Source organism: Pteropus alecto, unplaced genomic scaffold (genome assembly GCF_000325575.1).
Source record: "Pteropus alecto unplaced genomic scaffold, ASM32557v1 scaffold39, whole genome shotgun sequence".
NCBI lineage: Eukaryota > Metazoa > Chordata > Mammalia > Chiroptera > Pteropodidae > Pteropus > Pteropus alecto.
In genome coordinates, this window is record NW_006443568.1 from 11366588 (window position 1) to 11383045 (window position 16458).

At 34.2% G+C, this 16458-nt stretch overlaps 2 pseudogenes; both read right to left on the reverse strand.

Moving 5' to 3' along the window:
- Positions 1–355: 355 nt before the first annotated feature.
- Positions 356–474, reverse strand: LOC112472999 (annotated as a pseudogene).
- Positions 475–12305: 11831 nt separating this feature from the next.
- On the reverse strand, positions 12306–12424 carry LOC112473021 (annotated as a pseudogene).
- Positions 12425–16458: the final 4034 nt, after the last annotated feature.

Here is a 16458-nt window from a genome sequence, read left to right on the forward strand (position 1 = left end):
ATTGCTAGTGGTCTCCTATCTATACAGTGGCAAAGCCAGGATTCAAACCCTGTTCTTCCTGACTCTAGTGTATACGCTTAACTACTAGATTAGAAATAGGCCTGATAATGTGAGCTTAGAATTAAATGTTAAATTTTATGTTTACTTTAAAGCTCTTTAATAAGTTATGTTTGAAATGAAGCCAACCTAATTTGAATTTAAAATATTTTTTTCTGGATTTAAGTGGATTGCTAAAGTATTTGTGTGTGTGCGTGTTGATAGTTCAGTTTGTCACTTGTGTTCCTTCCATTTATCAAAATGTAGGTCCAGTTATCGTTGGATTTGACTCTTAAAGCCTTTTTTTTTTTTTTTTTAACATCTACAGCACCTGGTCTTCCTAGGCGGTTTCTCATCCAAGTACTAACCAGGCCCAATCCTGCTTAGTTTCCTAGATCAGATGGGATCAGGCTTGTTCAGGGTGGCATGGCCGTAAACTTAAAGCCATTTTTTAACTTAAGTATGCTCATACTTGATTTGGAAGGGGGTGGCACTTTCCAAATTACTTAAAAATTAAAATTTTCATTTCTACATATTTTATTGACTAAACACAAATTTATCTTCATTTCTGAGTTCATTAGTGTTTAAACATTTTTAAAGCTTTGGTAGAGTAGATTAAGCCATCCACATCATTTAATATTTTATTTCAGCCCTCTGCATGTTTCAAGGACATGGTGGAAGAGTTTGTTAAAGGGCTTCATTTATCAGACCTGAGAGAGAGAGAGAGAGAGAGTGAGAGAGAGAGAGGAGTGAGAGAGAGAGTGTGTGTGTGTGTGTGTGTGTGTGTGTGTGTGTGTGTGTGTGACAGAGAGAGAAAGAGAGAGAGGCAGAATTACACAAAAAGAAGCCAGTATTCTCAGCCCTAAAATTGGTGTGGAGAACCTACTTTCCTTATGCACTCTTACAGAAAATGTTATCTTCCCTGAAACAGAATGAAAGGTAGTCTTAAGGCATTTTTTAAAAAAAATAATCCTTTAAATTATTCATGGTATCTTTTTCTTTTCTGGTATTCTAGTTCATGAAAATCCGAGCCATATAGAAAACAACATATAGGTCAACAGACATCAGTATTTTTGTTTAAAGTCTATTCTTAAGGACTATAATAATATCTTCCTTTTAGAATTCTGTATAATTAGGTCCATTGCTTAAGTAAAGGGTATTTCAGAATACAATCAGGGATTCTCAGTACTCACCAGTCCTGAATTTAAGGTCACCTAGATAGTGATAAGATGCCGTATTAGGAAGGAGTTGAAGGCTTATTATTTACCATGCCTAAGCTCTCAAGTCATTTCTTTTGAGTTTATAACTGATCAGTAGTTCTAGCTCTAAGGAAACTAGCTCTCTTTAACAAAATTTTCACAAGGTTGGTTTTGTTTGGCCAGAGGGAGATAATCAATGTGAAATATTAATAAAAGATTAATATTTTCTAAAAAGTAACTATCATTACTTTTTAAATAATACTCGTGTAACAGTTGTAGTGTTTCTTTATATTTTAATCTGGAAAATGGGTCAAAGCAACAATAAGTTCTTATGACAGTTACTAGTTTATTTCTCCACAGTGTGAGCTTTCAATGTGATGATAGGAATTACCAAAAATTCCTATCCTAGATTTTGTCCTTGAGAAGTATTTTAAAGGTAATTAACTTTTTCCTTTCAGAAAGTACAGTAACATCTTGATCAACCTATTAATGCTTAGGAAGGGATATCAGTAAGTGAATTGACCTTGCACATCATCAGCCAAATCTAGACAATCACCAAAAGTCAGCCATTTATTGAAAAGGTTAAGTCTAGTCTGTACCTAACATTGATAATTGATGTCGTCCATTAATTTTGTAGCCATGGAGTGATTTATGTTTCAGGAGTTAGGAATACAGAATTAGTTAAATCATAATCATTATCCTCAAAGAATTTAGAGAAGATTCCAGAAGGTAATAATAGATTTATGAATAGTAGTGTGGTAATCATCAAAAACATTCTTTCAGAATCATTAGAAGTTTGAAAGGTAATCATATACATGAATGATGTATATGATTTAGATTACTTCTAGAGAGCAGAAGTTTATAAAGTGTATATCATGACTTTTTAGCTAACTAAAATTTAGCGTCTACTGGATATGATCAAAGTAACTTCATTTTAATAATTTTCACCTATACAGTTCAAATTCTAATTATAAAAATGTAAAGATTGGGTAACTATGAATCTGAAAGAACAAATGTGAAGGTAGGTTTCTTATATTTTTATCTATTTTTCCATTACTGAAAACTTTAAAGCCTTTAAATGAGAAATCCCTGGTCAAGGTTGGATTGATGAGCAGTTCTTTGAAACATTTCTTTCCTCCCTGAAGATAAACACATACAGATGTTGCTTTCTGAAAATGGAATAGATTTACTAAACATAACTTTTTTCTTCATTACCTATAATTCTTAAGATTCCTTATGTGGTCAAGCTGCTTCATATTCCATTATGTAAGTAGTATTATAGGACATAAATATATTTGATAGGAGTGACTGCTAGTGTGATTTAGAAAGAAAAGATAGATGATAATAGCTCTTTTTCAGACAACTCATGACTACATGTTTTATAAGAATACAAGTTTTAACCTAGAGGCTTTCAACCTTTTTACTTCTCTGTATTATTTTTCATCCATGAACATTTTCTTTCTTAAGTTTTAAGGCCTATAACTGCCAACTTTTAGTCAGCAAGAGAGAACTGAAGTTAACACATTGAACTGGTTATAATTTCAGTCAAAAACAAATTTGACAGAAGAGCTAATACTGAATATTTCCAATGAGATATCATTAAGTTGTTTAAACTTATTTACTAACCCTGAAAATAAGTATAAATGTGGAAACCAAGACAGATAATTTCATCCAAGGCCTAATGAGAAGTGGCAAATCTGGTACTGAACCCAGGTGGGTATGATACCATAGCTCGCATTTAACCACCACTCTGTACTGCCTTCTGGATCTTATTTGTTCAGTGCAATCTTAATCAGGCAAATGTCATTAGGCTTCTTTGAAATACTGAATAACTGGGATACTACTAATGAGTTGGTTAGACTAGTGGTTTCCTCGGCTCAGAACTATAGGTGGGTTCAAAGACTGGTTTTTGAGAAATAAGAGCATAAAAATTATTTTGTGTTATGATAGTAAGATCAGTGATGGCCTCTGAATAGCTCAAAAACTTGTTTTGCGTATAAATGTGCTACTAGTGCAGTCTCATTAAGTCAACAATGCCCTCCTTAAACCTATTTTCAGTTTTTCAGTCTATTTTTGTACTTGTGACTTTGTCATAAATTTACTAAAAATCTTATGAGATTTCCTTTTACTAGTTTTAAAACATCTTCTAGAGTGTTTCAAGATTTGTTTTAAATTACTTTTAATAAAATAGAGCCAGGCCATGATGTTTTATGTGCAGTCATTAGGATTTTGCACAGAATTCAATTTTATTGTCTTAACTCTCCAGATTGGAGTTCTTACTCTTTGAAGGTTAAAACCACTTTATTTTTATAAACACTTTTTAGTTACCCTATTATGAACCTTTCCTAGATTTCTTTTATGTCTTTGAAGTGGCTACCAGAAGCCATGAAGTATGCTTGGGTGCATACATAACCATGGTTCCGTGTAGCGTTAATTTAATTTTTTACACCTTTCTGATTATCCTTAGTTATCTGTTTGCATATGTTTTTGAAGGGGGGAATTGCTGTTCCCATTTCACTGTGTTACTCACATGATTTACTTAGGCTAGGGTCGTAAAATAAAGATAGAGCAGAACCAGAACTTACAGTTTTTTCACTCATTATTATTCCTGAAGAAAGAAACCTATAGCATGCATGAGTAAACTTAAATGGCATCCTGATTGCTTGTTAATTTTGGGAAAATGTTCTCTGATAGTAACAGCATACTCATAACGTGCACGTGTGCATGACTGGTGAATAAACAGTTGAACATTATTAGAACTGGGGCTTACTTAATGGCCTGGAAGTTATTAATCAGGCTGCCTCTGGTGATACTCAGCACCAAGATCAACTTCAGAAATCCAAATAGATACCTGACAAACCAAGGTGTCCTCTGTTGCTTTGGGCTTCCTTCTGTCTTCTGCCTAGGAGATTCTTAATTGCAGTGCATTTTAATTGCTGTTCAGTCAGAGCCAATGTGCTAATGGCAGCAATGATCATCAGGCTTTTTTTCTTCTGATTATTAATCTTGATCTTTTTGTTATTTTTGATACAATTGCATAAACCTTTAAAACTTTTCTAGCTTTCCTGGCTCTGAACCACAATTTCCTTGTCCCCTGTAATGCCCCCTTCCCATATCTTTTATTCTTCTTTAGGAATTTCTACCACTGTTAGGGCTTGCTGGATTTTATATCCTCCCAAATCATGTCTCTAACTCCAGTCTTTCTCTAATCTCATATGTACCTCCAGATCACAAACTTGATAATGTTGAAAAACAATTTACTAGCATGCATTTATTTAACAAACATTTATAATGAGTACATGTTTTTCTGGCATTACTGGCACTGGATACAAGGGGGAACATCTGGCAAAGCAAACAAAACCTTAGACCTATGAAAGAAATTTATGTGCTTGAGAGCACCTCTTGATCCTCTGGGTTGCAGTCTTAATAGTTTTGTTGGGTTTTCTGTTAATCAAGTCACACCGATTCTTTTTCTGCAATCTTTCCCTTAATTCTCTAGTCACTAATCTACTGTCTATGGGTGGCAGTTCTTAATCTTACAAGGAGAATGACTTGGAACCAGTGTAGAAGAAAATACCAGACAAGCCATAAGAACTTGTACTTAGTACTTCAGCTGATTGGAAAACTTATATACTTCCCTGGCATCTTTACAGACCTTTTATTCTTTTCCCAATTTGACTGTGACTCTATTTAATAAAACCTTACTGTCAGCCTTAGGAAAGTTATACTGTCTTTGTCTATCTTGCTTTAACTCATTACTTTGTAACAATTCCTTGAGAAGATTATTTCATTTTCCTAAGAGATGGGGATTAGAATGTGACATTCATGAAATAACAGGATATATGCTTGAGCTATCAGAATTGCCATATGCAAAATGATTTCTAGACTAACCATTGGCCATTTCAAGGAACATTTAGAATTACTTAAGTGGTAGTTTGACAACAAAATTGTACTGAACCTTACTATCTAGATGCTATGGCTAACTAAATCTCTAAGTAGAAAATGCAGAAGTGTCAAAACTAGCCATTTGGGATTAGAGTGTATAGTCAGGTTTTAAGGCTGAATCCAGTGACTCAAAGGGAACTTCAGAAGATTCTCTGCTTTTGACTATTACAGAGCAATTTCTTCAGAGTAGTCAAAATCCCACTTATTGCAGGTACACGGACCAAACAGAAAAACAACTTAGGTGGCCAGTCCTGGCCTAAAAATTGGACAGGAGGATTCGTGCTGTTGTGTTTTCTGAAAGCAAAGGTACTATAATGTTTTTGTGGTATATGTCCATATTGCTGTGTATGTGTATCTGTATTCATATTATGGGTGAAATTGTTTAAAGAGTACTTCAATCATGGTGGTAAACTCCCTTAGACAAAGTCTGTTAGACCTGCCTTATGACAACTATGCTCTAGTTCTCTCTTCCAGGGGAAGTTAAAGGTACAGAAGAAAGGCTTCTTGATATTTCGACCTTGGACTTGATCAGTCTAGTTTAACCCCCCTCACATGAGTCAGTCAAGGAATAGCTCCCATTCATTGAGTTTCTACTGTGTGCCAGACATGAAACTAGGTGCTTTATATTAGCTTTAATATTCACAATAACTCCTGAGTTAGATAGTAAGTAGTATCTCTATTTTACCAGTAGAAAAACTGACACCCGGAAAGATTGGGTGACAGCCAGGGTGTACAGATAGTTTAATATAGCAAGTATTAAACTAAGAACTTTTTTCCACTTTTGTCTTAAGAAATATACATTTAGCTTTTTATAGCTAGCAACAAAGCATTTTTTTAAGTTAGACTTATTGTGGGGAGTTTTGAATTACAAGCTAAAAAGAACAAGGTTTATTTTAGAACATAAGGTTTAAATTTGTAAAACTTAATTTGCTATTGTATGCCATTACCCTACCCTTAGCACTGTAAAAAACTTCAGTTTTGTAGAGGAAAGGAATAGAAGAAGTTAGGTTGGTTTTATACTTCTAAGTATAATCTGGTCACTTTGATTATCCCCACAGGTATCATTTAGCATGCAGATGAACTGTATATAAAGGGTATATATATATATATATATACCGCTTTCCATTCTTTCTAATATTAATAGTAATAATTAAGGCCAGGTAAGAAGAGACCTGCTATCTTATATGAGTCAGTTACTTCTATGTAAAGATAACATGCTAAAGAATTTACCTTAAGCTATTCTGAAAGTTAAAGATTATATACAACATCATAATCTAGACTCAAAATTTCAGCCATTCAGCATGCCTGCCAGGAAGATCCCTGCTTTTGCCCTTGCAAAAATAAAAGTTATAGCCCACAAAAAATATTTAACTGAATTGTGTCCTCTGTGTTTAATGCTAATAGCTAGCATTTGTTAATTGTTTAGTATGTGTCGAGTGCCGTTTAAAGTGCTTTTCAGTTCTTTTATCTTCACAACTTCAGTATAGATAAAGACACTGAGGTGCAGGAATGTTTTGTAGTTGAGCCATGATTCAAATACTAAACTGGTCTGTTCAAAAATAGAGCCCTAGAGTATTATACAGAAAGGATTTTTATTTCTTTTTGTTGTTGTTTTTGTTTTCTTCCTCTCTCTCTTCCCTTCAACTTCCTTCCCTCTACCCCATGTTCTGTGTTGGATTTTCCCTCCTATATTTGCTTTGCTTTCCTTTTTTTTTTTTTTTTTTACTTTATTCCTTTTCAAAGGATTTTCCCATCCTTAGGAACAGAAAATGAGATTTATTTGTGAGTTTAGAAATTTTGTAAAAGACATCAAAATAATTATACTCCATTGACTTATATCTTGTCATAAATTTTTTCATTTTAAATTATGTTATTTAGGGGGAGGGCTATTAAAGTATTCTTTCTGCCCGTTTAGGATACATTTTAGATCTCCCACATTTTTTCCTGGATATTTATCAGGAGATGGTGTAGAGTTTTGGTAAGTAATAATACAGTTTGATTTTGTATGTCTCAAGGATTTCTCATTTAGTCACATATTCGAGGTTTTTATTCTGGCCTTTTTTTCTTGGTGATTCTTTTTGCAATATTAACTAAAAATCGTGTGCAAATGCTAATTTTGATCTTTTCTTTTTCACTAGCATGTATTGGAGCACTCAGACTTGAAGAAGGACATAGGTAAAAAGTATAATATGGAACATTTTCTAACAGGGTTATGAAATCGTTTTAGTTTTATATTTGGCCATAGTCTAAAAATTATTTACAAAACAAGTGGTATAGGTTTTATCCAAACGATTATGAATTTTGATTCTCTTTAATTTTATAAACATAACATCAATTCTTTTACTCCTTAAGGTTAAAAGTGGTCTCATGTTAACATTAGGAAATACTTAGGACTTTAAAGTATTTTCCCTCTATGTGAAATTTAATGCAGGATTTGAATTACTTAATCGTGAAGTAAATAGCAAATATTAACCTAAAACACATCTTACTTAGATTTATCAGAATCAAGCCTTATTGCTGCTTTGTCCCAAATGCTTTCTTACCTTCATTCGTTATAAACCCCATATTATATCTGTCACATACATGAGCCAGGTAAGCCAAATTGAAATCTGCATGTCCCTGTAAGTTCTTTTTTTAATGACTAGAAGTTGTAGAAGACCAAAAAACCTTGGAAATGATTTATTCCTTTATTTGCTTTAGTAATGTTTAATAATGTTTTAAACTTGCTTTAAAACATTATTTTAATATAGAAGCAATATATGCCACACAGTTTTCAATTTTAAAGTTAATTTAGTGACACCAAAAATGTTCAGTTATTTTTCTATTAAACAGGTGTTCTTTGAAAACGATATCTGCAATTTTTTTTTAACTTGGATTTAAGTTTGCTTAAACTCCCATTTACCTAGAGTAAAATTTCATAGTGAATGAAAAAGACTAGATTCTTCTACAAAGTAAGGACACAAGTTTCTGCATATGTATAATATACTGTTTTCCTACTTTGTCTTTATAGTCAAATTGTTAAAAATAAGGCTCTGGCAATCTAGAAGCGATTTAGGAAAAATATATTAAAAATATTCCACATTTTACATCTCATTTATAGTAAACTAATTTACTTAGCAAGATGAAACTGGGAATTCACCCAAGATTACAGGTAGAATTTAAGAAAAAAAAAAATAGTGGAAGAAAGGAAAAAGTGGTTGAGAGCAATCAGAAATAAAGATTGTAAGGCATCTTCGAAATTACTTTATTGTAAGAAAATTCATCTGGTATATAAAAAGTTTATTCAGTGGATTTTGACTGAATAAACTTTTGACTAAGGAATGGACCTATTTCATAAAAGAAGGAGAAACATATGTGGCTGTTGACATTTGGAAATAAGTCTACTTTTTAAATTGACAGTCCAGGTCACATAACAGTCACTGGCAAAATCCATTCAAATCTAAATTTTCTAACTTTTCTTCTTTGCTTTGGCATTTTTAAAAAAGCTACCTGAAAGTTACCTGGAAAATGAGGGCTTTATTAATGGAGCTATGTATGATAGTATTTGAGTGCCTGTGTTAGTCTTTTCATGAAAGGGAGCACAATAACTCATTTGCCAATGATTAAAAGATGCATTTGGGATATCTTTTTTTTTGAAGGTTGGGTTAGACTATATGTCCTTTAACTCATGAAACTGCAGCAGCTCCTGTCAGTGCGCCCCAGTCTCTACCTAAGGGGTGAAGGTGGAGTCATTCTCTTCCAGATAACCTCCATTCACTCCATCCTTGACAATCTGTCAGTGACCATGATTTTGAAGGTTTACTCTTAGAACCAAAGGGAAGAGGGTGCAAATCAGAAACTGTTTGCAGCCCCTTTAATATGACCCTTTGGGTGATAATTTATATCCAAAATAATATGTACTTTTACTACAGATCTGTCCCTAGTTTCAACACACATCTTTCCCAAAATTTCCAGGAGCTTAGCTCAATGTCTTTTTCAAAAGAAAGTAGGAGGTGGGTGGGTGGGGCATAAATAGTGAGAGAAGAGAATTACACAGGAAAGATATTTTTCTCGGAAAAAAAATAAAGAGGTTGCAGGGAGTAAAGTGGGGTCAGCATTAGGAAGGCAGGAGATGATACAAAGTATGAAGTAGTTTGTAGTCTTATTTTCTATGTGGTTCACTTAAAACATGAAATGAGTTTTTTGTTCCTTAAGTATGCAGTTGGAAATGGATGGGAAGCGAGCTGGAGACACAAATTTGCAACAGATGCTCTGTATCCGGCTAGCAAAAATGACTCTCATGGCATTCATTCCAAGAGCAACAGCATCGTCAAAGGAAAGAAAAATCTATAAATCATGAGTCTGATTACCTTCACCATCATCAGTCAGGCAGTGGATAGGATAAGGCTTGATGAAGGGCATTTTGATAGCTTTAGATTGTCAGGAAAGTATATATAGAAAGAAATTGAAATTATGCTCAAGTTTTTTTTTCTGGTTTCTTATTCTCCTGATAGGTAAGATTTCACAACTGAAAGAAACACTTTATTTTCTTTTAAAATGCATTTTCATGAGCTGAGGTTGTATAAATCTCTATTTTATGGACACAGTTCATACTTGACCCTTTGTTTACTACTGTGTCCAGAGTATCTCCAAGTTGGAAGAGATTGCCTCTTTAAAGTTAGTGGGCACTTTGCCTCCATGTTAACAAGGCTCAGCCTACAGGTTCAGTTTTGCTCTTGGCTTTGTCCCTGAATTGAGAACCAAGTCAAGAGAACTGAGTGGAGGTGCTGGGACAAAGCCAGCAGCAGCTGTACTCAAAATATATATGAGTCAAGTGTACCTTTTTTTTTTTGAAAGATAAGTTATTGAGTCCACCTCAGTCAGAGACACTGAATATTGGACAGGCTTAAATAAAACAATGTTAACTCATTATATACATTTGAAATTAACATTTTAAAGACTTAGTAAGACTTAAAACTGCACCTGGATTTGTAGTAGGCCAGACAAATATGGCCATTATCATGAGGGCATAAATAATGTGGTTCTTGATTATTTTTACTTCATTAGAGAAACATCTGAATAGCTCAAAGTAATTTCTGTGAAGTGAGATTATATGTACCTCTATGTGGGATAGCTGATATCTTTGGAATTTACTTCAATTGAATGATGAAAATACCTGTGAAAACTTGGTGCTAGGACTTCCATTTCTTGTGTCCAGTGGTCAATTTATAAACCAGGCATGAAGAGAAACAAAAAATAATCGATTATCCAGGTCGTGAGGTTATTCTCTTCAACCATTATAATTAGAACAGGTATAATGATTACATTTCTCAGAATTTCCCCCTCCTCATTTGGGTCTGTATGGGCAATTGAGATGTCAGCAAAGCTGTGATTAAGTAAATTAGATTATATTAGACGGTTTGAAATACCAACAGGTGTTCAGAAGTATAGGTGTCACAATTGACCTTGAAGGTAAGACCATGAAAATGCATAATCAAAGCCTGAAAAATGATGAGTTTCAAAATACAAACTTTGAAATTTAAGAATATGGTTGGCTGTTAGAACAGCAACAAAATACTACAAACCAGGATATCTAAAAGCAGAAGTCTATTATAAATTCTTGTCTCAGTTTAGCAAGTCTAATCCAGGACGCATATCAACCCTACACATTTTATTTTTGCTTTATTTCCAGATACAGTTTAACACAAGTGCTCTGCCTCATTGATTAGCTTTGAGCAGTGTCTTGCTTTGAAAAGAAATTTAAATGTACATTTTGTCTTCTCTTTGAATGTTTTTAAACTTCAAATTAGTAAGTATTGAGCCCAACATTCCCACAACTTGTTTTCGAACTCAGTTTCTTCTCAGGGCACCCTAAATGGTGATTCCTTTTATTTCTTAAACTGAACTTCACTTTGTTTTTCTTTATAAAGTGAAGAATAAGTAACATAAGTCCTTGTTGCCTTTTGCTATTAGTATCTGGCATTAGGGGCAATTGTTAAGTCTAATTTTCATACGTGGATTTTTCTGTGATGGAAGGCATATCACATCCAATGTTTTTTTAATTGGGCAGTATAAGTAAACTCACTAGCTTACCTGTTTAGTGAACACCTAATTATATTTTATGTTCCTTATACTTTTGGAATGTCAGTCCAAAAATAGAAGTGGAGAGGAGAGAGGCTAAAGAGGGTACTTTGACCATACTTTGAAAAACAGACATTTTGGGATTTTGTTTTCTTATAAACAACTCCTCAAGACCGGATGTGTTCATTATACTTTTTTTTTTTTAAATTGCTTATAGTCATTATGTTTATCATTCATGAACTGGTATTCTGCCCTAGTTCCTAAAGGTAGTTTATATGCTAACCTTTGTTTTGCCTTTCTAGCCGCTAAGATAGATAATGATTATTGCAAAGTGCACGTTTTTAAATGGTCTCCAATGCGGACTGCTGAGCCAGTGATGGAATGAGTACATTGAGGAAGAAAGAAAGTGTTATTCGGAATCCAGGACCATTCAGCAAGGATAACTGCCTGATAAATATGGTCAGAATGCTCAAACTCTTACAGCGTACCGATGACATTCCCTAAAAAGCAAGTTTTGACAACCTCAGAGTTCCCCTAATCTAGTAGCTACACTCATTTTCATTCTCAAAGTAGTGACCTATTTCTGTCACTTTTAAGTGTCAAAAGGAGTTGAAGTGTCTGTGTGAGTACAGCAAATCTATTTAATGATTTATAGGAAAGAAATAATTTTGTTTGCTATTTAAAGAGTAGAAAGTTTTGGTTTTCAGTTTAATTCCACATGAATGATTCAGTATTTTCTTACTAAGTTAATGCTAATTTCCTATAATGAGGAAGATGAATGGAATAAGCCTTATCTTTTAATTTAAAGTTTGAACTAATGATAATCAGATAAATTCACTTTTTCCTGATTTAACTGCTATGTAAATAAAATATTTCAGATTTCACTGGCAAATTAGAAAATCACTTAGAACAATTTGCCATTATTCCGCTCCCCCCTCCTTTGTTAGAGTTATTTTTCATTTACACATTATACTGCAAAATAAATCAAGGATGCAGACTCATATTAAATTGATAAACTTATGTCTGGCTTTCATGGGAACTACATCTTATTATTATTTTTTTTAATGCCTACAGCACCTGGTATTCCTAGGTGGTCTCCCATCCAAATACTAACCAGGCCTGGCCCTGCTTAGCTTCCAAGATCAGATGAGATTGGGCACGTTCAGGGTGGCATGGAACTACATCTTTTTTCACTCAATATTTATTAAAGAAACAATTTCAGGCTATAGCAAATTAATATATTTAACTTAGCTAAGCTGAATTTCAGAACAGAATATGTAATTCATTTCCACATACTCTAAAGTAGACTTCCCTTTGAAAGTTGTGAGACTCAAAGCTACACCCATATCACTTAATTTTATGTCCTTCCCTGTTTACTGTGTCTGACCTTCAAGATTTCGTGACTGATGCTGAAATGGAAGCCAACCATTGCAGAAATTTGGGGGAAAATGAATCTGAAGAATGCAAGGGGAAGTAGGAATTCATTTCTAGCATTCCTAAACCTGCTTTGTCGTGTCAACACTACAGTCAGAGGAAAAGAACTGAGTTCATGGAAATAACCGGATAAGCCTTTCATCTGTATTTAATGTTTTTAGGAAATATGCTGAAAAGGTAAGTGAGATGTCTGTTTTGAAGAAAGACTCTTAGGTATTTTTAAACCAATTGTTCCCTATTAATAAAGATGAACAGCTTCTTTATTCTGAGCTTCAAAAAAGTCTTGCCCCCATTTGGTGTGGTTCTCAGTATTGTAGAGAAGGTGGAGTTATTCCAACCAACGTGGAACTTTTTCTCTACTTCTCAAAAGTTAAGCTGGAACTTCATTGACGTGTACAGAGTGCCAAATTTTTGTTGTTTTGTGCTGAAATCCTTTCTTAGATATTATTTTTTTTACACCTACCGCACCCGGTCTCCCATCCAAGTACTAACCAGGCCTGACCCTGCTTGGCTTCTGAGATCAGACGAGATCGGGTTTGTTCAGGGTGGCATGGCCGTAGACTCTTAGATATTATTTCAATTGAGTTTTAATTTTATCCCTCACTATATCTATTAGAAAAAAATTTAAATGCTTCAAAGTTCCTACCAGAACTACATTTGCATTATATGTAGTCAAATAAGAGTAAAATTATGGGTCTTTATAAGTCTCTCTTGACATTCACCTATGTTGGTTTTATAGATAATTTTTAAATTACTAGGGTTAAGTTGTTTCACATTTATTACACACTTATGTAATAGACACTGCCGGACCCTGGGATACTTTTTTAAATGACTTAAAAAAGTGGGCTTCAGAGAATGTAGGGTATAGTAGTAGATGGACTAGCATGCAGTTCATCATCTCAAATTCATTTTTATTGCTAAAATACAGATGAAGTTCCAGTTTAGGGAATCAAGATCTAATAAAACGAGGCTAATTCCATTTCTCCACTAATAGTCCACTCTAGCATGTTAATCTGAATATGACATATTCTATTTGAAAGATCTGGACACATGTACTTGCGTGTGTGTGTGAGACAATTACAAAACACTTCCTATGTGCGAGCTACTGTTGTAAGCTCTACATATTTTTTTTTTAATCCTTGGAACTGTCCTGTAAGTGCTACTACTGAAGCCCACTTTTTTAAGTCATTTAATTAACTTGCCCAGGTTTGTACAAATATAATCTAAGACAAATATTTGAACCAAGACAAGCTGATTGCAGAGCCTGTACTCAATTTGGATGTGATGTTTATATGTAGTACGTGGCTATGAGTACCCATAAAACATTCCAAATTCTTAATAAACTTCGTTCAGTTTTAAAAACAAAGTTCCAGTAACATAGATTATAGATGTAATAATAATCCAATTACAGAGCCAAAAACTCCCTTTCTTCAGCTCCAGGCTCTTAAGACAGTCATTTTGGGCGGTGACCTCGCCTCTCACAATCTTTTCCCCAACCCCCAACAGAGTGCATGCACACACAGAATTTAAAGTTGAACAGAAGCAGAGCTGCTCATGATTATATTTTATATTCATTACCTGTTGTACGTTAGGTTCACCCCTGTTTTTTTTTTTGGAATGTGGATATTTTCTTTAGCTGCTAAATCACGAGAAAATCTGACTGCTGAGACTTTTCCTAGGATTCTTAAAAAATAGATTAGGTTGTGTGCAGAAGTAAAGAAAAACTGCTCTGAGAACCCCAGGTAGGTAATTTGCTTCCTATTGTATGCATAGTTTATTTGAAGCTTCTGCACCTCTATTCCCCATTGTTTTATATTTCTGTAAATTTGATTTGGCCTTTAATAAACTGTTTTCTGAAGTGAGTGGGTTTTTTTGGTCTCATTTCCCATCTGGCTGTGTATCTCTTTTGGTCACTTCATGTATATTATTACTACCCCCTTCAAAACTAATAGTTTAATGAAAATAACGTGTTATATATACCTAGTACTATTGAGGGTTAAAAAATATACATGCCAAGGCTTTGCTCTTAGCTCAATGAAGGTGCCGCCCAGTACTAAAACTTTGCAAATTTTAAAAGGAAAAATCCGATGTTATAAAATCATTTTAACAATGGTTGATCTTAGGCATTTGTGACAAAATCTACCCTGGTAAAATCAAGTTAACTATTCCATGAATAGTGAAATTAACAGGAAAAACTCTTTTGACTGTATTTCTTCTAGGTCAGTGCTCCTTAAACTTAAATTCATATGAAATCACCTGAGGATCTCGTTAAAATGCAGATTTTGATTCAGTTGGTGTGAGGTCAGCCTGAGAATCTGCATTTCTTTTCTCTTTTTTAAAATAATTTTATTGAAATACGGTTCTATGAAATTCACTCTTTAAAAGTATACAATTTGATAGGGATTTTTTTCAGCATGCGACTATCACTACTATCTTAATCAAGACATTTTCATCTTGCTAAAAACCCTGTACACGTTTACAGTCCCACCACCACCACCACCACTGCCCTCAAGTCTCTGGCAACTACTAATCTACCTTCTTACGTATCCTGGACATTTCATATTAATGTAATCATACATTATGTGGACTTCTGTAACTGGCTTTTTTCACTTAGTATGACGTTTTCAGGATTTGTCCATGTTGTAACAGGTATCAGGTACTTCATTCCTTTTTATGGCTGAATAATATTCCATTGCATGGACAAACCATATTTTGTTTATTCATCAGTTAATAGACATTTGGGTTGTTTCATGAATACTACTGCTATGAACATTTGTGTACAGGATTTTGTGTGGACGTGTTTTTGTTTCTGTAAGGAATATTCCTAGGTGTGGAATTGTTATATGGTAACTTTAAAAAATTGCGGTAAGAACACTTTAACATGAGACCTACCCTCTTAAATTTTTAAGTGCACGTTTCAGTATCGTTAACTGTCAGCGCAGTGTTGTACAGCAGATCTGTCATATGCTAACTTTAAAGTTTTGAGGAACTGCTAAACTTTTATAAAGTGGCTCTACCATTTGAGAGTCTGGATTTCTAATAAGCTCCCATGTGATACTGAATAGCAGGCTCTGTATTACAGTTTGGGCACCTCTAAAGTAAACAGGAACATGAACTTTAATTCAATGGGGAGTGTCTGGCCAACAGTAAAGGTGTTTTGGCTTTCACAAGGCCTGCTGCTTCATTTCTTCTAATATTAGTCTTACTGCACTAGGCCTTATTCATCTGTCCTTTGAACTTTTCATGAAAATTGATACATCTCATAACTAAAGGGGAAAAGAATATTCGTTTTTAGTTGAAAGGCAAGCTCTCCATAGAGAATGCCCATATAAGTGGTAGAATATTAATAAAGGTCTTTGATAGCCTTGTACAAAATTCTGGGTAGCTCTTCAATATGCTGATGACAGCATTTGGGAGGAAATAGATGGTTCTTCCTAGATGCCTTCAGAGAATGTAGGGTATAGTAGTAGACGTATACACACAGGAATGATTTAATACATTGTAACAAATATTAGGAACAAAAGAAGGCAGATTTGAGGAGACAAGATTGAGACTCCTGAACTCAAGCCCTTTATTCATTCAGTGACTTTTTTTGTGAGAGTTTCCGATTCTGGGCTTTGGTTCACAGTTTGCTAGGAAAGACTAGGTGGGCAAAAAAAAAAACAAGTATAATGCCAGAAAGTAAGAAGAGAGAAGTATAGCTTAAAGATCTGTAGGAATTCAGATGAGGTAGAAATTACTTCCATTTTTGTATGAGGTTGGAGTGACAGTTGGGGGTAGGAGG